The 20,766-nt window shown below is 46.4% G+C and overlaps 1 protein-coding gene across 2 annotated transcripts in view; it reads left to right on the top strand.

Annotated features, from left to right (window-relative positions):
* TENM4 (teneurin transmembrane protein 4) overlaps positions 1 to 20,766 on the top strand; it is a 731,611-nt gene that overhangs the window by 271,664 nt on the left and 439,181 nt on the right. The window contains exon 4 of one of the 2 annotated variants that reach the window (XM_041730443.1): positions 19,520 to 19,616. The exons of the other annotated variant lie outside the window; for it this stretch is intronic. The gene's annotated coding sequence lies outside the window, so the exon portion shown is untranslated. The remainder of the gene's footprint in view (positions 1 to 19,519; positions 19,617 to 20,766) is intronic. 2 annotated transcript variants of the gene reach the window in all.

Raw genomic sequence — 20,766 nt, 5'->3', positions numbered from 1 at the left:
TGAGGCAGTCCTGGTTTATACTTACTGACCCAGAATAATGATTAAGAATGCTTGCTTTCAGGGGCGCCTGGGTGGCTCAGTCAGTTAAGCATCTGATTCTTGATCTCAGCTCAGGTCTTGATCTCAGATTTGTGAGTTCAAGCCCCACATTGGGCTCCATGCTGGGCATGGAGCCTCCTTATTAAAAAAAAAAAAAAAAAAAAAAAAAGGAATGTTCCCTTTCACCCTCAAGAGTGGCTTGCTTTGGATGATGAAGTACCTGGTCACTCGTGCTTCGAAAGAATTTTGAGCTACTAGAGAAATATTGTAAATGTGCTTTGAAACGTGAAAAATAGTGTGTAAATGAAAAACATCAATCAGCATTTGTTATGTTAATGAAGATTTGTCCAAAAGCTGCATCTTCTTTGCTCATTAACTTACACTGTTATTTTAGGTTACCTTCTTCTATTGCCTGATTCACCTTCTACACTGTGTGTCTCCCAACCCTGGCATGGAACTCTGTCCTTGCATCCTCCTCCTCTACCTCCTCCCTCTCCTCCCTGCCCCAGCCTTCCTGCAGGTGCCAATGAAAAAACACATAAAAAACACATACTTCATTGCCCTATGGGGGTTCTCCGTTTGAAGGAACCCAATGGTTAATGTTTTTTTGTAGGTCAAGCTTTAAATACTACACAATGGTTCCCCACTCTACCACTTTTTCTTGGCTAGGTTCACCTCAAGGAAGACTCAATCTTATAAAAGAATCCTTATCTGTCCTGGCTCCCAGAGAACTTTGTGAAAATGGACATACCCACTTTGCAACTGCCTTCCCTTCTTAAAAATGTCTAAATATACAGTTGTGCCCGCAGAGACTTTTGCATTTTACACAAATGCCATAGCTCTGTATATTTGCTGGCTGAGACATGTCCCAATTTGGAGGAGGACAATGGTAGGTGCCCTGGTGGTGGTCCCAGCCCCAGTCCCAGTGGGACACCTGCAAAATACTCCCTTCTCACCTGCCCTGGTCTTCATCTCCTCACTGTAAAATAGGGGAAGGGGTCTCTCCCACCTTTTTAATTGCTTCCAACCCGCTACTTGTTTTCATGATGTAAGAGGAAAACGTACTGTGCGATCATGATGCCTGTGGGCCCAGGGAGGATTATGGCACCGTCCTTATTTCTCAAGCTGAATTTCCAACTGATCTGAGCCCTGTGATCCTCTGATGGCTCCCCTCCCCCGCTTCTCCTTCCCAGCAGATCCTAAACCAAGGACATTTGCACCATCTGTGTGATGCTCATCCCTAAAGATCTCTCAGACTTTAGTATTAATTTGTATTAGTTTGTTCGGACTGCTAAAACCAAGTACCACAAGCTGGTGACTTATGTAACATAAAGTTGTTGTTTAGAAGCCAGAGGTCTGAAAGCCAAGAAGGCTGAGACCTTCTGAGGTCTGTGATGGAGAGTGTGTGCCCAGCCTCTCCACTGGCTTATGGTGGTTGGCGGGCATCTTCGGCCTTCTTTGGCTTCGAGACACATCGGCCCTGGTTCTGCCCTCACTTCCACATGGCATTCTTGCTGTGTGCACATCTGTCTCCAGATTCTTCCTTCTTAAATATACAGCAGTCCTATGGATTCGGGGTCCAACCTCCTCCTGTACATCCTCATCTTAACTGATTATGTCTGCAATAACTCTGTTTTCACGTAAGGTCACATTTTGAGGTACTGGGGGTTGACTTTAGCATGTGAGTTTTGGGGGACACAATTCAACCCATAAAAGCTGTTTTAGCTACAGTCCACTGCTATAGCTAACACTGCTTTGCCTCACAGATGACCACTGGCCCATAGCCAACTGTCCAGTGCTGGACTCCCCAATGTGGCAAAGTCTAATTTGTCCATCTTGGAAGGAATGGGCCAGATTTTAAATAATCATTTGACACCCAGTCTTCCAGAAAAGAGCAGTGGCTTGCCCAAGGTGTGAAACAACTGGTGTGTGTTGGAATTAGAACTAGGGTAGATGTCTCCTAGCTCCTCGTATGTGTAAAATCTGTTTGGCTTTGGACCGTGTGTCAGGATATTCTGAATGTGTATCTTTTACTGCCTTGGTCTCCAACCACGGTGGGACTGGTAGTGGCTTGTGGTTAAGTATTGGCTTCATCATTGTTCATGGGGGAGGGAGGGTATCACACGGTCTGACACTGGATCTTGTAAAGAAAACCATCTCAGAGAGCCCGAGCATGACCAGAAATTTGTTAAATTAACAGTCTCTGGGGGAGTGTCAGTCACTGCAGCAGAAATCTGCTGATTAAAGAGACAGCTGTGGGGGGAGGGGAAGGCCTGGGAGACCTGGCTCGGCATCCACTGCCTATATGCACTGGCTTTGTGATGTCGAGCTGGTTACTTAACCTCTCAGAGTTCCATTGCCTTCCCTCTCATGACCCTAGCAGGAGAGGAACCTAGCTGCTTTCCAATTGCTGCCAAGGCCAAGAGTCTGAACTTCATTCTATCTGTTATCTATTGCTGTATAATAAACCACCCAAAACTTGGTTCTTTAAAACAATTCTGTATTTTTGCTTCCCTGTCTGTGGGTCAGCTGGGCAGTACTGATGATCTGCATGAAGCATGGCTGGGTTCATTCATCCCTCTGAAGTCAGCTTAGGGTGACCAGCCCTCCACATTTGCCAGGGACTGAAAGGCTTAAGTGGGTGTGAAGCATTCAGTTTTAAAATTTTTTTTTTAATTTTTTATTTATTTAATGATAGTCACAGAGAGAGAGAGAGAGTCAGAGACACAGGCGGAGGGAGAAGCAGGCTCCATGCACCGGGAGCCCGATGTGGGATTCGATCCCGGGTCTCCAGGATCGCGCCCTGGGCCAAAGGCAGGCGCCAAACCGCTGCGCCACCCAGGGATCCCAAGCATTCAGTTTTAAAGCTAGAAAGTCTGGGGGCACCTGAGTGGCTCAGTGGTTGAGTGTCTGCCTTTGGCTTCAGGTTGTGATCCCGGGGTCCTGGGATCAAGTTCCACATCAGGCTCCCTGCAGGGAGGCTGCTTCTCCCTCTGCTTATGTCTCTGCCTCTCTCTGTGTCTCTCATGCATAGATAAATAAAATCTTTTTTAAAAAATTAAAAAATAAAGCCAGGAAAGTCTGAGGCGAAAGTGGGGTGAGTTGGTCACCCTCCATCAGCTGGTGGAAGGGCTGAGGGCTGATTGTCATGGAGGGTAATGGAGATAAGAGGGGAGGGGTGACTTGGCACATACCTCTTGTGGTCCAGGAGACTAGCCTGGGCTTGATTGCCTGGTGGCTGAGCAAAATGCTAAGAGACCAGGAAGACATGAGCTCAGAACTTGCACATGATCACTTTACCTCATCCTGTTGGTTAAAGCAAGTTACGAGGTCACCCCAGATTTAACAGACAGGAAAATGGTTTCCACCTCTTGATAGGAGCTGCAGTCACATTGCAAAGGGGGATGTGGATACAAGGAGGGCAAGAAATGTGTCAATTTTACAATCAATCTACTACAAACACTAAGAGCTCTGCTTTCTGCAGCAATCAGATACCATGTCTGCCAGCCCCCAGGATACCAGGAGCCCCAAGTGTGATGATGAAGCAGAGCAGGCTTTGGGCCTCCCAAAGACTCATCTTCGTGTCTTGCTTTTCCCCCCTCTTAGCCCTAAATGGAATACCTTTCCTGGTTGCCTGGCCAACTCTTCTCTTCTGGAATGCAGCTTGGTAGTCACTTCCTCCAGGAAGCCCATCCTGACCTCCCATGGGTTGAGCATCCCCTCACCCTCCCTCCACCAGGCTACCACCTCATGCTCCCATAGCCCTCTATGCTTCCCTGTATCACAACACGGATCACTAGTACCAGCACTGCGGAGCCTGGGAACTCCTTGCCTTCAGGGATGGTTGGATTCGTCTCTGCATCCCAGTACCCCACTGAGGGCATGGAGCAGAGCACATGGAGCTTTAGAAGTGGCTTGAGGTCACTGCTAATTAAAGGCCCAGTTTGAATGGGAGCTCGGGTCTCTTGAGCCCCAAAGTTATCGTCCTGGCCCCCTCCACTCAGGGAGGTCTAGTCAGCAGTACACATCAGCATCATCCTGCCCCCATCCACCAGCCACAAGACAATGATCTAACTGCGGCCCCAGCTCTGCTAACTGGTTCATGCTTTTTTGGGTGTTGGCGCTGTCAAGGGTGAAAATATACACACAGAATGACAATAATGATGGGGCTGTCAGTGTGGAAGTCAAACCTGCATCAGGCTCTACCAGCCACAGTGGTGTGACTCCTTCTTTATTTTTAATTTTTAATTTTTTTTTTCAGAATCCCTGCAGGCCCTATGGACACAGAAGGAGCCAGTTTGGGGAAGGAGAGAACCAGGCAGTCCTGGATCCTCCTCCATTGGTGTCTCATCCTGGGCCCCACACTGAGGCTCTCTCTGTATCCTGACCATTTCCCCTCCTGCCTGCCCCTTCTCCTCCACCCATAGCCACCACCCTATGTGAGGCCAGTCCCTTCACTCTAAGGTTCAAACAGCTTCTTTTTTTTTTTTTTTTTTTTTTTTTTTATGATAGTCACAGAGAGAGAGAGAGAGAGGCAGAAACACAGGCGGAGGGAGAAGCAGGCTCCATGCACCGGAAGCCCGATGTGGGATTCGATCCCGGGTCTCCAGGATCGCGCCCTGGGCCAAAGGCAGGCGCCAAACCGCTGCGCCACCCAGGGATCCCTCAAACAGCTTCTACACTAGGCTTTCTGCCTCCACGTTCACACATCCACCTTGAAGTCCGAGTGTACTTTCAAATGCAGAAGAATGTGGTGATTAAGAGCAAAATGCAGGAGCCAGACCGTCCAGCTTTTGCCACTCCTGGCTGGGTAGCCTGGGTCATTTTCTTAACCTCTCTGAGTCTCCTCATTTGTCAGTGAAGATAACGATAGCACCTTTGTCTTAGGGTTGCTTTGAGGATTAGCTGCGGTAATATGTGTATGGTGCAGTCGTGCTCAATATATGTTAGGCATTAATGTTATCATCCCTACTTTGTTTCAGACCCTTTAATGGGTCTCCAGTGGCCACAAGTTGAAGTTCAAGCTCCTATTACAAAGATCAGGCTTTTGCCCTTTATGTTTTCCCCTTCTCCCTGCCTTGAACACAGATACAATGCTTGGAAGTATAGCAGCCACCTTGCAACTGAGAGGAAAATGTTAAGGATGGCAGAGCTGTAAAGGATCCCGGGGCTTTAGTGATACTGTTGGACCACTGTGCCAGCCTGAACCACTTTCCCCAGACGACTTATTGCATGAAACAAATAAACTTCACATTCATTTAAGAGGGCAAGGGGAATCCTAGCTTCTAGGCCTGATGTTCATGAGTCTCCATAAGCTGGTCCCTCTTCCCTCTGCAACCTCATTTCTGAAATCCTCTTCCACCCCCCACTCCTCAATTTGATGTTCTAGCCATACTGAACTAACTACCTGGAGTTCCTTCCACACACCAGTCCGTTTGGTGCCTCTCAATTCTTGTTCATGCTTTCCTCACTTTAATTCTGTCTGGAACTTCCTGACCCTCTCATCTGTTTTCTGCCTGGCAAGCTCCTATTCATCCTTCAAAACCCTGCTCTGAAATCAACTCCTCTATGAAGATGTAACTGGCTTTTCCATTCTTGACAAATTAATCACCACCTGCCTACAGAATTGAGATAGTGTCTGAGTTTGATTCCCACCTCTGCCATCTACTAGTGACTAACCTCTCTGTGCCTCAGTTTTCTCAGGAGTTAAATGAAGCAAATAATAGGATTTTATGAAGGTTACATAAGATACTAAACATTGGTAGACTTAAAACAGCCAATAGCATATACTCAATAGATGTCAGTTATCACCCTTTTCACCATTCTTATGCTTCCAGGTGTGTCATCCCTACTCACTCATAAATCTCTCAAGGGCAGGGCCCTGTCAGATTCTTCTCTGAAGCTCCTGTCCCTAACACAGCATCTGGCACACACAGGGGACATCAGGAACTGGGTTGACTTAGCCTTTGAAATTTTCTTAGAAAGCCGAGCATGTTCCATCCCCTTGGCATTGCCAGAAATGGAACTGATGAAGCCTGGAAGAAGAAATAACCTCCACTTCCCACTCTGGGACCTTTCTTAGTGAGATTGCTAGTGGAGCCTTTCTTGACCTATGTATGTCTGTCCAAGGAGATAAAGGTGGAAGTCCTCCACGGAGTGGAAGGGCCATTCAAACACTGTCAGCACCTCAGCTGCTGCTGCTGCTGCAGATTCATGACAGCAGTGTGCATGGAGTGTAAGCCAGTGGAGCCTGTTCTGGGTTCCAGTCCCCTCTGGATCTGGTCAGAACCCAGAAGAACCTCCCTACTCAGAGTGAAAAAGGTATGTCTGATTCTCCCATGTTGTCAAAGTTAGGCAAACCTGGGTGCCTCTGGCATTTTCTAGCTTTGTGGCTTAGACAGACATATGATTTCAGTTCTTTGAACCTCAATTTCCACATCTGTTAAAATGGGTTTAGAGCATAGGATTGTTGTGAGGATTAAATGGAACAGCTTAAGTAAAGCACCTGGTACAGAGCCTGGCATTCAGTAAGTGCTCAACAAATGTCCCTTCCCTTTTCTCTCCCATGCTCTTCCTCCCAGCCTACCTGTGCAGTTGGGCCAAGAGGAGTCCCGTCATCCCAACAACAGGGGCTTGGGTGTGTGATAAGCAGGCGGGTTCTCAAAATTAAACATGCTGCGTTCACCCAGGATGTGCTCTAGGAGCCCCCAGGCAGAGGAGCCACATGGTGCTTGCATATACAACTCACTTGAAACATAACCCAAGCTGCAGAAATGGTTCCAGCGGGGCTGAAGAATCACCTGGTCTTGTGCGAACATGGACCATGGTGACTTGACCGCACTGCAAGGGTCGGCCTGCTGAGCAGCCGACTGGAACTGCTAGCACCAGGAGTCCCCCCAGGGCCCCGGCCAACTGCCCTGCAGCTAGGAGGGAGACCTTCCAGGGCCTGCTAGGCAAAGCCTGGAAGCCTAATGCCCTAACCAGACGGGTGTCTGAGCAGGCATAGGGGATGGGGGAGGACTCAGCAGGGACTCAAGATCTCATCTCATCTAGGTCTTTACCCTAGGGGCTTGTCGTTTCATCTCTGGACACTTGTTTCCTCGTCTGCAAAATGAAACTAAGGAGGACTCGACATAGTAAATATTGGGATTCCAGGGGAGAAGATAATACCCACCTTCCAATTCATTGTAATAGAGGAATCAGATACATAATAACAATAGTAAATACATAGCATTCTTGGCACAGGTTAGGTGCAAACCTGTAGCTAGCACTTACTGTTTGTCAAGCTCTGTTCTGAGCACTTCACAATATAATGTAATCCTCATGATAATTCTCTAAGGGAGGTATTACTATTATCCCAGTTTTACAGACGACAGCACCAAGGTACTGAAAGTTTCATTAATTTGCCCCAAACCTTACAACTAGTAAATGGCCAACCCGGATGGAATGCTGGGTGGCCGGCTTTCAGAGGCCGTGGTGTTGAACAGTACATGGCTCTGATGACAATGGAAAGTACACAGTGCAACTTCAGCTCTGTAGCTAGAGGCATCTGCTAACCCCTAATTCACCCTGGAATTAGACAGCCTCTCCATTCCATGGAGAAAAGAAGAGGTTCACTTTCTGTAGGCCATTTGGGGGTGGGGGTGGCAAGACAGGTCCAGTTCTGCCTTCCAAATCTGCCTGTCCAATAGCTGCCACTCCTCTCAGAGCACATGTTAGCTTCCTAGGTCTGCCGCGACAAATTGCCATAAACTTGGTGACTTAACACAACAGAAATGCATTCTCTCACAGGCCTAGAGACTAAGAAGTCCCAAATGCAGGTGTGGTTGGTAAGGTTGGTTCCTTCTGGAGACCCTTAGGGAAAATGTATTCCATGACTCTTTCCTCGCATTCTTTTTGTTTGTTTGTTTGTTTGTTTGTTTTTTATTTATGATAGTCACACAGAATGAGAGAGAGAGGCAGAGACATAAGCAGGCTCCATGCAGGAAACCTGACGTGGGACTCGATCCCGGGTCTCCAGGATTGCGCCCTGGGCCAAAGGCAGGCGCCAAACCGCTGCGCCACCCAGGGATCCCCCTTTCCTCGCATTCTTGTTGCTCCTGCACTGCGCATGCATCCCTCCAGCATCTGCTGCATCGTCATATGACATACGACAGTCTCCTCTGGGCCTTGTGCTGTCCTTTTCCATCCTCTACAAGGATATTCTTATTGAATTTAGGGTGCACACTAATAGTATAAGAACGTTTCTAGATGTTTATCTTAATTACACCTGCAAAGACCCTGATTCCAAATAAAAATCCTGATTCTGAGGTTCTCAGCACACATGGATTTTGGGGGGACATCCTTCAACCACAACATGGAGATCAAGTGAGGGAGTAAGAGAAGCCACGAGTGTTTCTCTAAAGGCAGTTTCTCCATAAGGAAACATGATACAGGAGATCCTCCCATCTTTGTAGGTACTGGGCTGTTGTTTTTTGTTTTGTTTTGTTTTGTTTTGTTTTTTTAATGGAAGGTGAAACAACAGTGGCCAAAACCTAACAGATGCTTGTTTCTCTTGCACATAAAAGCTCAGCTGGGGAATGGAGAAGTTCTGCTTCACAAGGTTCTGCAGGGACTGAGGCTTGTTCTAACTGCTCTGCCCTGCCCTAGATATGCCCTCAATCCCAAAGACAGCGATGGCTCACAGAGGGGGCCATGCTTTAGCCGGCAGGTGGTGAAACAGGAAGTGGAGGGTACCCAGCTTCCTTCTAAGAGTGTGACCAAGAAGTTGCGTATGACCCCTCCACTCAGCCCATCGGCCAGAACTTAGCTGGTCACACCTTGCTGCAAGGGAATCTGGGAAATCTAGTCTTGGCTGACCAGCTAAATCTCAGGGGATTCTACTTTCTAAAAGAAAGACAGGGAGATTGATCATTGAACGTCAGCTAGCATAAAGTATGGGAAGCCCCTGGCACGTGGTAGGTGGTCAGCAAATGATGAGTTTGCTCTTCCACCGTGATATTGCTAATAACATCTCACTGGCCCCCTGCCAGCAAACCTCTACATTTTCCATTGACCCTGTCACCTATCATAGTAACCCAAACCCAGACCGATCATGACTTCATATTCTTGAGACAGTCCACTCCTTTCCATATTTCTTCACTTGGCTCACAAAGCCTGCTGCTCTCCAGGCCTGCCTGCCTCCCTCCCTTCAAGCTCATCCCTGGACTCCAGGTTACAAAGCCTTGGAGGGAGCCTCTCAAGTTCCCTGTAGCTCTGCCTGCCAGGAATCTCCTGTGTCTTGGAATCTGAATCCCCAGGCACTGCACGTTCTGCCCATGCTGAGTGGTTGCCTTCCTGCATGCTGGAGGAGTTCGTGGAAAGAATTCTCTGGCATTAGAGGGTGAAAGTCAAAACAGTAATTACAAGAACATCTGCTCCTGAGTGGAAAGCGTATCCTCTGAACACTAGGACACATGCCTGCACAGTTCAGCAAGCTGGATGCTGAAATGGAAGGGAATGTCCTGGGAGCGAGGACTAATGGACCCAGCCAGGATGGAGGCTGTGCTTCCTGGCAGGACGCTGTGCTGAGGAGTGAGGAGGAGCAAGTATAGGTGGTGAGGGGCTAAGTGAGTGAGTACAGGGCAGAGGGAGTGAGTGAAGAAAGGAAAAAGGGAGTGAATCAATGAGTAAATGAAATATAAGTGAATGAATGAATAAGTGAATGTGATTTTGAGTAAATAAGTGAAAATTTGAGGAAATGAATATGAACAAAGGAATGAATGAATGAATGAGTAATTAAGTGAAGAGCTGAAAAGTAATGGAGAAAGTGATTGAGTGGACGTGGGAGTGAGCCAGCAGTTGAATTACTCTTCTTGGCAAACAGGATTGGCAGCAAGACTGGAATTATGGGGCAGGACTGGAACCTGAATCCAGATGGAGGCTCAAGGTCAGGCTCCTAGCTCCTAGCTAACATAGTAGAACCAAGGCTCAAACCCTGGCTGTCTCGAACCAAGGGGTGTCTATAGCTTCCTGTGCTTTGGCTGATGTAAATATACTTTGTAGGGGGAAAAAATGAACCTCACCTTCCAAAATGAACCTTAGCAAAATTGTCTGGTGCAGCTAAAAAAACCTTAAGGTCCTCCAGGTATTTTGTATTTATTGCTGTGATTCCAAGGTAGATTTTCTTACTTTAGGTTATGTGCATTGGGCAGCAAATTTACAGAAAGTCCTGAGGGAGGGACCAGACAAGGCATCCAAGGGTAGGGAGGCAAATTGCCCAGGATGCAGGAGGCAGGGTCCCTGGGTCCCCTGTGAACTGTGAACTTCTGAGAGCAGAGGGAAGCTGAGCTAGTGTTGGGCTTGCTGGTAGGACAAGCTTTGGGATGAGTGCCTTTTCCCTTTTCCCCTGGGCCTGGGCTAGTAGAATGTTCTGCTCAGGAAGTTTTGATCTCTCAGTTCATTTCAGCCATGCATTCTTAGGCACTTGCTGACTGTGCATTGCTATAGATACAATGACAAGAGCATACAGTCCTAGGCCTCGTGGAATTCAAAGCAGTGTTGCCAACAAACAAACCCACCATACGCTATAGTGTAATTGTGGTGGCAAGCAGGGGGCTGCAGGACCCCAGAGAGGGGAAGGTCAGAGAAGGTGTCACAGGGTGGGTGGCCCAGGACCTAGGCCTTGGAAGACGGTCAGAAGTTTGAGACAGTTCAGGCAAACACACAGCATGAACAGAGTCATGGAGGGATGAAAGGATCGTGAATGTCCATGAAACCCATAGCTCTGAAAACTGCATGGCTAGCTAGCAGGAGGGGGTCCTGCTGAGTTCCAGAAGGCAGGTCCTAGGTCTTATTCACCACCACAGCACAGTGCTGCGAGCACAATTCTGGGTGCATAGAAGGTGTTAGTAAGCATTTGTTGGTTGCGTGCGTGCCTGTATGAAGGTGTGAAAGAAGGAGAAAGCCAAGCAAAGGGGGAGAAAGGAAAGTAGAAAGTACAGAGAAGTCAGGGGCTTGCTCTGAGTTGTCAAGCAGGTTGCTGGGCAAAGCCCAGGGTTTTAGAGACCTGTACAAGGGGAGCAGGTCCAGGGAAATTTGGGTCTGTGGGTGACCTGCAGTCATGCCCCAGTCAGCACCTGGCTCACAGTTAGCAGTAGAGGTATTTTGGATAAATGGGTGAAGCTTGATATCTGTTCTTGAATGTGTATAAGAATAAGACAGATAAAGTTACATAACATGGACAGTGGCTTGGGCACCCCTCAGCCCTTTTTTGGTAACTAATTACAAGCTGAAACAGCCTTCTAAAATGGTCTTCTCTAGCCTCCTTCTATTATGGGTGAGGAAACCGAGGTCTAGAGAGAAGTGGTTTGTCCTTCTGCATTTCAATGGATGGGATTTACATTTTTGATTGAAGACCTAGAAGCCCAAATTCTGTTTCTTGCACTGCCACTGTTTTCTTCATTGAAATGAGCGATCCCTCCTTTCCTACCCATCCCATTCGCTGCACAAATACTCAGTGAGCACCCCCTGTGTTGGGTTTTGCCCCAAGTTCTGGGGGAGAAGAGAGAGAGAAGTCATCCCCCTACCCTGCCCAGGCCCTCATCCAGATCACATTATCTCAACTCCTGTCAGGTAATAATTTTGAAACTGCATATCTATCTGCCATTCCACCTGACTTTAAGCTTCTCAGGGGCATTTTTCATTTTTATGCTGCCTTTAATTCTTTCTGGAGCAAGATGGAGAGTTGAAGCATATGTTAATTTACGTATCGATTATTTTTTTTGTCCTTTGGACCCAAAGCTTCTTGCCCTGGTAGGCATCCACTAGAGATACCCACTGGAGACGGCTAAAGAAGCAGATAATCTTCCAAAGGGTGAGAATCACACCGGCGGGGGAAGCACAGGGGTCATGGAAGCTGAGAAGATAGGCTTCCAATCTAATCAGAGGGTGAGGAGGGAGGGTTTTGGAAGGAGGTAACCTGCATCTTCCAGGACAGGAAGGCAGTATTACCCAGAGGATGATTAGATGGCAAAGAGAAAGGGTCAGGGTGCCCAAGGCCTGAGAGAGCCTGGTCCACTTGAGGGTCTGCTAGGGACTTCTGATGATGCCAGAAGCACACGCTTCACCTCTCCCCACTCCATGACTCCCCAATAGGGCATGTATTACCCACAATAAGAGGGGGACTGAGTACTACGTTTCCTGTGCTGGCAAGCCCCTGGCACATGGCTCTCCCACACACGGGACTCTGTGAATGGGGCTTCGGTGCCAGCTTCTGCTACAGTGGCCAGCATGCAGGGCACATGCTACAGTCACTTCCCCAGGCTGCCAGTCCAGCAGAGCCAGAACTCAAGCCTAGGCCCCGTCCCTCTGGAGCCTATGTATTGACCTGGCCATTGTGGGGAGTGCCATGGACCAGCCTTGGGTTTGTTTCATTTCTCTTTTTTCCATCCTCCCTCCCTCCCTCCCTCCCTCCCTCCCTCCCTTCCTTCCATTTTATTTATTTATTCATGAGAGACACAGAGAAAGAGAGGCAGAGACATAGGCAGAGGGAGAAGCAGGCTTCCTGCGGGGACCCTGATGTGGGACTCGATCCCAGGATCATAACGTGAGCCAAAGGCAGATGCTTAACCACTGACCCACCCAGGTGCCCCTAGTCCCCTAGAAGGCAACAGGTAGGGTAGGCTGGGTTGGTTGGGGGGCAGCGGATGGAGAGGAGTTAATGGAAGTCCAGGAACCCAATCAAGAGGCAAGTTCAGAAACTAAATGTGACCCAGATGCACATCTGCATGCTTGTAACCCAGATTTCAGGAAGAAAGCTAAGGCCAGGATATTCTTAGAGTGGAAAGGAGGGAGGGAGGGAGAGAGGGGGAGGAGGAGGGCAAGCAAGCTAGCAAACTCTGCTTGGAAGCAAACATCAACTATTATTTAAACATCAAATATTATTAGAGGAAAAACCAGCAGGTTTCCGGAGCAAGCACTCCAGAATCTATCTGGATAGGTTGCTCTTGCTCTGGGGTTAATATGAGGAAATAGCATTCTTAAGCACCCATATTAACCTGTCTGTTGTTCTATGGACTGTGACAGCTGCATTTTACATCTTAATGGCTAACCATTTATTTCATGCAAAAAAAAAAAAAAAAATTAGCCCGTGAAGCAGCTACTCAAGGCTGGAAGCTTTGCCCCCAAGAAATGGGTTTCAAGGCAGAAGCTCCAAGTAGGCTTTAAGTGGGTTCCTCAAGAAGCCCCCACTGTGCACCCCCTTTCATTTACACAGATCCTCAGGCTGCCTGCCTTTTCCAGGTGCCCTTCTGGCTTGCCTCTCTAGCCCTTCCTCTGGGCTGTTGTGGGCTCTCTACAGAGAAGAGCCACTCTTTTTGATAACAGTTCAGCCACGGTGACAAATCAAGATATGGAAGGGTCCACGTACTGAGAAAAGGCAGTGAGAGCAAGGAGAGCAGAGGAAGAGGACCAAGCTGGACCAGCTTCCACAAAGAGAAGGGATGTGACCTCTATCAGCAGAGGAGGGTGAGGAGCGATCTCAAGAATAGCTACACTTACATTGTACCAACCACCTGCCTGGCTTTGTTCCAGGAACTTTAAATGTATTATTTAATCCTCACAACAACCCTTGGGAGGGAGGCACAATTATTATCCCTTTTGAGGTAAAAGAAGAAACCGGGGCCCAGAGAAGTGAAGTGCAAGTGATACAGCTCTGAGTAGAGTGGCCAAAATTAGACTGAGTATTCTGGGTCCAGAGTCCATGATTTTAACCCCATGCTTAAACCCCCTCCAACAAACCTTCACATCTAAGAAGTATTTATTGAGCGCTTGCTATATGCTATGCACGGCTCTAGATGCACAAAACAGACAGAGATTAATTGAGGGCCACTGTGTACCCGGCCCCCTGAAGACATCCCCTGAGGACATCCTGTGAAAGAGGCAAAAATGGACACTGCCCATTCTGGCTGGGGAATAGACATTAATCAGTCATGCAAGTAAGTATATAATTACAAGTGCCCTGAAGAATGTAGAGTAGAGAAAGCTGTCCTGGCCTGAGGGGCAGAAGCAGGTGACTCCTGGAAGAGGAATAGGCATTTGCTCCAAGAGGATAATGGCTTGAAAGATGGCTGGTTTGCATGGAATTCAGCAAACAAGGGGTGGGGTGGGGGGGAGATGGTGTTAGCCATGGGGGTTGGAAACAATGTAGAAATTTAATGTTTAGTGAGGTGCAATAGGAAGTTCTTGAGGGGCTAGAACAGAATCCTATAATGTTTGGCACAGTTTCCAAAGCTTTTTCCATCTGCTTTTTGTGGCCTGAAAGCAGTCTGGTAAAGCAGGCAAGTTTAAGGTTCTTGTCCTGGCCTCATAGAACACTGAAGTTCCTCCAAAATGATCACGAAGAGTTGGAAGAGCGAGGCTGAGGGTCTAGGTCTTCCTGTGGCAGGGGCTCAGGGCTGGCCAGAGAGGACACAGGAGGCTTCCCCTCCTGCACGCAGTGTGAGCCCTGGCGCCGGTTGACGGGGTGGGGGATGGGGTGCGGGGGGAAGCTTGCGGGGTTTGGGCCCGGGCTCTGATGTGGGAGGGTCCCGCGCTGTGCCTGGCACACGGTAGGTGCTCAGTGAACGCCCATGCCCCTTCCTTTAGCTGGAGGAAGCGCGGCTTTGGTTTTGCCCCCTGCCTGGCCACCATCTTCACTTTCTGTGTTGGGGCGTGTTCTGGCAAGTGTTTGGCTGGTTTGGTTGCAGTGCATGAGAGAAGAGACAAATTGAGTGTGTTCCTTGCCCAAATCAGGGTCCCTGTTTTCTACTTCCAGAATGCCCTGCCTGGAGATCTTGTAAAAAAGTGAATGGACTTGCCTCTGCCTGGACTCTGTAGGGGAAAACTTGAGAAGACAACTTTCTAAGTTTTCTGCTGCCCTGCCCCTGCTCCCTACTACAGTATCCTGTAGTGCTTTGGTCCAAAACATTCCTCATCAGAAAAAGCTTCTTTGGAAATTTATCCACCCAAGAAGAATCACTAGCATTTATTCACAAAACCCTTTTCGTACTTTTTTTTTTTTTTTGTATTTAATTCCCATAATAATCTGGTGAAGTAACTACCTATTTATGGAAGGGACTTGAAGTGGTTGTTATTTGTGGCACATGGTAAACAAAACCCAAACATACATCTTCTATGACCCCAGTCTAGTCTTCTCTCAGCTGTGTCATAGCATTTCTCTTGGTCCCATCCTTTGATACTATTGTCTGCTCAGAGACATCATGACCAACTTTAACCAGCCTTTGGGTTTTCCTGATTGTTGGGGGGCTGATTTTGGCTGTCTTCCTGGTTGCTGGAAGAATGAACAAGGACCCTTTTGGGGGATATATTACAAAAGTCATACTTCCTGGGGAGCCCAGAGTTCAGAGTTGCAATCCTTTCTCTGGCACATCCACCAGACATGGGTAAATGGATGCCAGCCAGTGTTAAAATTGTGGCATTCGAAGAGGGCAGAGGAATGTGGCTGGCTCCCAACCTCTTATTTTCCCATTCTACTGGAAGGTCGTGTTCATTCGAGCATTTAAACCAAAAATAAATTATTGTAATCCATTTGCTAATTATACCATGCTGAAGTTCTAGACGCTGTAAATTGCTGCCCTGATATATCTAGATGAAGTTTCTGGGAGTTTATTTTTAGCCATTCAGAAAGCACTCAGTTTCCTAGAGGCTTCATTTGCAAGTCTAGGAGGGGACAGGGAAAATGCATCTGCTCAGTCCTTCTTGCCCTGTGACTTGGTTGGGGTCACTTAACCTCTTTGGTCCTCCTCCATAAAGGCCTGTGGTTGTAGTAGCTGATCCTGAAGCCCTATCTGTCTTAAAGCTCTAACTCGTTTTGTGACTATGGAAACTAGAATGTGTCCAGACCTAGTTCTTCCCTGCTTCATTCATCCTGGTGAATGCCAAAAACCACCACCCCAACATGTTTGTGAACCATAGAACACTGGCCCGCAGAAGCCTCAGGCTCAGTGGATACATGGTCCTGCTGTTTTGATCCTTGTATCTTGTGGGGTGAAGAGAGGAAGGATTTGTGTTTAGCTCCTGCTTTGTACGTAAAACACTGCTGGGTGCTTGCACGTGAGTGATTTTTAGACAGCCTCCCCCATTCAAGGTCTGATTTGCTCAGTCAGTCACTCATGAGCCTCTGTGTGCCAGCCACTGGGCTTGGTTCAGAAAAGAACTTGCACACCTAGGTGGCTCAACTGGTTAAGCATCTGCCTTCATTTTGGCTCAAGTCACAGTCCCAGGGTCCTGAGATCCAGCCCCACATTGGGCTCCTTGCTCAGCAGAGAGCCCGCTTCTCCCTCTCCGTCTACTTATTGCTCCCCTTGCTTGTGCGCTCTCACTCTCTCTCTCTTTCTCTGTCAAATAAAATCTTGGGGAAAAAATTCTTTCAAAAAGAAGAGGGAGAAAGAAAACATCATGAAGGCGAAATGGATGGGACTCCTAGCCCCAAAAAGACCAAAAGGGAAGGTAAAGCATGAAAGATGTCAAAATGCTTTGTGCACTCCAGTATTAGCCACAGATGATAAAGTTGCTGAGTGCCATCAGAGATATCACAGACATATTTTTGCTTGTTGGGGGAAGAGAATCAGGGAAAACCTCGAGGATGAAGAGGTATATGAGCCAGGTTTGATGTATAAATCAGATTTAGAAATGTAGGGTTTGGGTAAGGGAAATCAGTAGACCTGGTTTGGTAACCTTGGAAACTACCCCAGCCAGGTCACAGGGATGGCCCTCCCTGACCAGTCAGTAGTCACAGATGCCTAGCAGAGCACATTCCTTCCCATATACCACGACTTCCAGCAAATTTCCTTCAATTGTGGTATAAGTATATTTTTTCAGAGATTGAGCATAAAAAAAAAATCCTTTGAAACAATTTCTTTGGATGTTTCTAGTACCTAGACTTCGGATAAATAATCTTTATTTATTTAGTTCTTGGGCATGATAGTGAATGGATGGGTGAATGGATGGATAGTCAGATTAATGAATGGATGGTTTGGTGTCGTTGCAGAGCCACCACAGCAAGGAGATAGAGGCTGTTAAACTGGCTAGGCTTCTGGGTAGCTACATGGGAAGAGGGACCCTGCAGTTGGGCCTCGAACAATGAATAGGATTTCTTCAGCATACAGTGTGGATAAAGGTCTTCCATTTTGAGAGCAGCAAAAATGGAAGTGTGGAATGCATGACATTGTGAGAGAATGGCGAGTTATAGAGGTCAGGATATAGGAGGGTAGGGTGAGTAAACGTAGCGGCAGAGAGCACAGGCTTTGAGTTAGACAGATGGTGGTTTGAATACCAGCTCTGCTACATCTAGGAGCTGATTATCTTGGGCAAACTTCACTTCTTTTCTTAGCTTCTCCTGTCTCATCTATAAAATAGGAATATTAGTAATACTTTCCTCCAGTGGTTGTTGTGAATATTAAGGGAAATAAAGTAATGGTTAATACAGTGATTGGCATATACGTAACATACACTTAATAAGGGGTAGTTTGTGGTTCTTACTTTATTGAAATGACTCTGATTAAATTATGAAAGTGCTAGTTCAAACCAAAGAATTTGAGGGGGGTGGGAGTGGACTCTTTACTCTTTTACTTTTAAGAATGAGGCAGAGAAAGAAGAAGGAGCAAAAGAGAGAAAGTCCTTGGAGGAAAAAGGGGAAGTAGAAGAGTTTCCAGAGGAGGCAGTGATCCCAGAGGACCCAGAGAACCCGCCACAGATTGAGAAGTCTCTGGAATTTGCAGTGACCACATCATTATTAGAACATTTTGGAGATGGAGGTGTGAAGTAGAGGAAGTGGTAGTTTAGATGACTCGGGGATTCTCTCTGGAAGGAGAAAGAACTTGCAGCGGGATGGGGCAAGGTCATGGGAAAAGCTTTGTTGGATGAAATCACTGGAACTCAGCACAGTGTTTCTCTGCCTTTCTAAACCAATGCCCCCTTCAAGATTCTGATGTTCTGGCACCCACGACCCAGCACTTATCTTCAGCTCCATTTGGGCATCATATCTGCCAAGAAGATCTTGTCTGGATTTACTTCTTGTAGTTGTATTTTTAAAACAGTAGGAATGTAATAACTGCCTTGGAATGAAGCAGGCAGGCGAGAAGTGATGTGGGCAGGAAGGGTGGTAACAAGGGTAGATCTGAGATGGCACTGAACAGGTGGGGTGGGGGAGGGAGGAAACAAGGATGGATCCTGGGGGTCTGGCTTGGAGGACTGAGCAAATAACCACACCAACTGGTGCATGTCCCTTCTCTTTGTGGGTCCTTACCTCCACCTGCCTGGATAATACCTCACAGGTTTGTTGAGAGTGAGAAACCAAATGGCAGATGTGGTCATTGTTTGGAAACTCTAAATGCTTTATAACTCTAGGGTATCATTACTAATAGTGTTATAAGCAAGAACTAGCACATCCACCTCTCTTTCCCATGTGCTCTCTCCATTTTTTCTGCACAGTTTCTATGTCAGTAAGTGTAACTCTAAATGGCAGGAGGGAACTCACATGTATTGCTCACATACCCTTTTACAGATAAGGAATGAATGTGTGTGGAGATTAAAAAATAATCCAGCCCAAGATAACGCCCCGCAACTGGGAAATACACTTTCTTTTCAAAGACACATGGAACATTCGCAACAACTGGCTACATCCTAGGCTATAAAATGCATCTCAATAAATTATAAGGAATCAGCATCCTACAGCTCACATTCCCCCAGCACTGTGCAATTAAACTAGAAGTCAATAACAGAAAGATGAGTTTTAAAAATATAGATTTATAAAAAACACTTCTAACTCACTCATAGGTCAAAGAAGAAAAGATAATAGAAATTTAAAAATACTTATAAGTGAATGGTAAAAGAAATATTAAATATCAAAGTCATGGAATAGAGCCAAGACATCACTTAAGGGAAATTTATGACCTTAAATGCTTGTATTAAGGAAGAAGAAGGGCTGAAAATTAATGAATGGGCTAAGTATCCAATTTAATAACAACAGTAAACATAAATAACGCAGCCCAGGGTTGCACAGTTATAAGTGGTAATGACAGAATTTGAATATAGACATGGCTGGCTACAAAGCCTTCACTCTCTCCCCTATACCATGAATCTTTCTGTGTGCTATTTTCCATAATATGCTTAATATCTGGAAATCCTGCTTCTCCCCAAGAGTCAAAGAGATGAGCCTGTAGGATAAATCCCGTTCATTTATTCATGTATCCTTTTACTCATTCAGTCATTAAATATTTATTGAGCATTTGCTATGTGCCAGGCACTGTGATCGCTACCTCAGTTGCCTGAATGTTCAAAAACCAGTCTTCGGCCTGAGGCCAAACTGCCACTGCTGCTGCTTGCTGCTTCTGCTACGTGTCCCCCCGGCCCCCCTCAAGCTGCTTGAACCTTCTCTGCTGCTTGTCAGAACAGCATACTCATCAAAAATGACTGATTTCTCTCTTGTCTCTTTCAACAGGTAGACTGAAATTACCATGTGTCCAAATTAAAATTGCATACTTGAAGGATTATTTGAAGGACTATTCTTAGACCCTTTTAAGAAGATTTAAAGAAAAGTGAGTTGTTTTTTTTTTTTTTTTCACTTCAGAGAGTATTCATGATCTAAATTAATGTTATGGGTGATTTTTTTTCTCTACCTCTTAAATATGCATTAATAGGTAGACTTTATCTCCACTTATTTTATAATACCTTCTTTCCCTAAGAACAATGAGGAGGCAGTACGAGATTACTGCTTGCCATCCCTATAAGATTTTACTACCTTTTAAAAGCTTATGGCATCTTAGAGATGAAATGGCTTTCGAGCCATAGACCATTCAATAGATGATGATAGATAGATAAACAGACAGATATATAGATAGATGTAGATTATAGATATTTGGCCCAAGCTTAGAAACCTCCAAGGACTAAAGAGGAACTTGGGTATTTCCCCACATTTAAAATTTTTCTAGAACTCTTCCATAATCTGGGTTTGAAATCCATTCCTCCTCATGATGCCAAGCCTCCTTCTTCTTTATTAGACAGTTCTAAAAATGGTTGAAGACAAAGACATGTTTTGCTTTGAAATCTTTTCTAATTCTTTATTCCTTTAATAATAATTGGGCTTCAAGAGCAGTTCCTGCCCTGGTCACCTTCTTTCCAATACTGAAATGTCTCCTTAAAAAGGTATACCTAGAACACAGAGCTCTACTCGTGTCCCTTGTCCCAGGAGATCATGAAAATCAAAAGAAAAGAAACCCAAGACCAGACTTGCATTGCAGGCCTAGTTCTGCTCTTGCTGTGCTCTTACGAAAATCCCTTCATCTCTCTGAGCTCAGAGAACACAAAGAGGGGAGGATGAGAGGCCCTAAGATGTTATTACCTCATTATGGACATTTCTGTTGATTTGGAGTAAGGAAGTTGCTGCTTTTCACTGTCCCAAGCACTGGGATGGGGCCAGGACTTGGGGATCAGTGGGACCTGGGTCCAATCCCAGTCTTATCATTTGCTGACTTTGTCACCCATAGGCATCTCCTCTCTGAGCATCCATTTCCTTGTTTGTGAAATAAAGATATTAATGCAGGTGGTGGCACAGGATCTGTGTATATTTGCTGGGATAAGGTACATAAAACACTTGTTGCCTGACATTTGGCAAATGTTCAATCAATGCTAGTTCCTATTCATATTGTAAGTAATGATGGAGCTACTTACTTTTAGCTGGAGGAGAAG

Source organism: Vulpes lagopus, chromosome 15 (genome assembly GCF_018345385.1).
Source record: "Vulpes lagopus strain Blue_001 chromosome 15, ASM1834538v1, whole genome shotgun sequence".
Classification (NCBI taxonomy): domain Eukaryota; kingdom Metazoa; phylum Chordata; class Mammalia; order Carnivora; family Canidae; genus Vulpes; species Vulpes lagopus.
The sequence above is the reverse complement of the archived record's forward strand: the minus strand, read 5'-3'. Positions and strand labels throughout refer to the sequence as shown.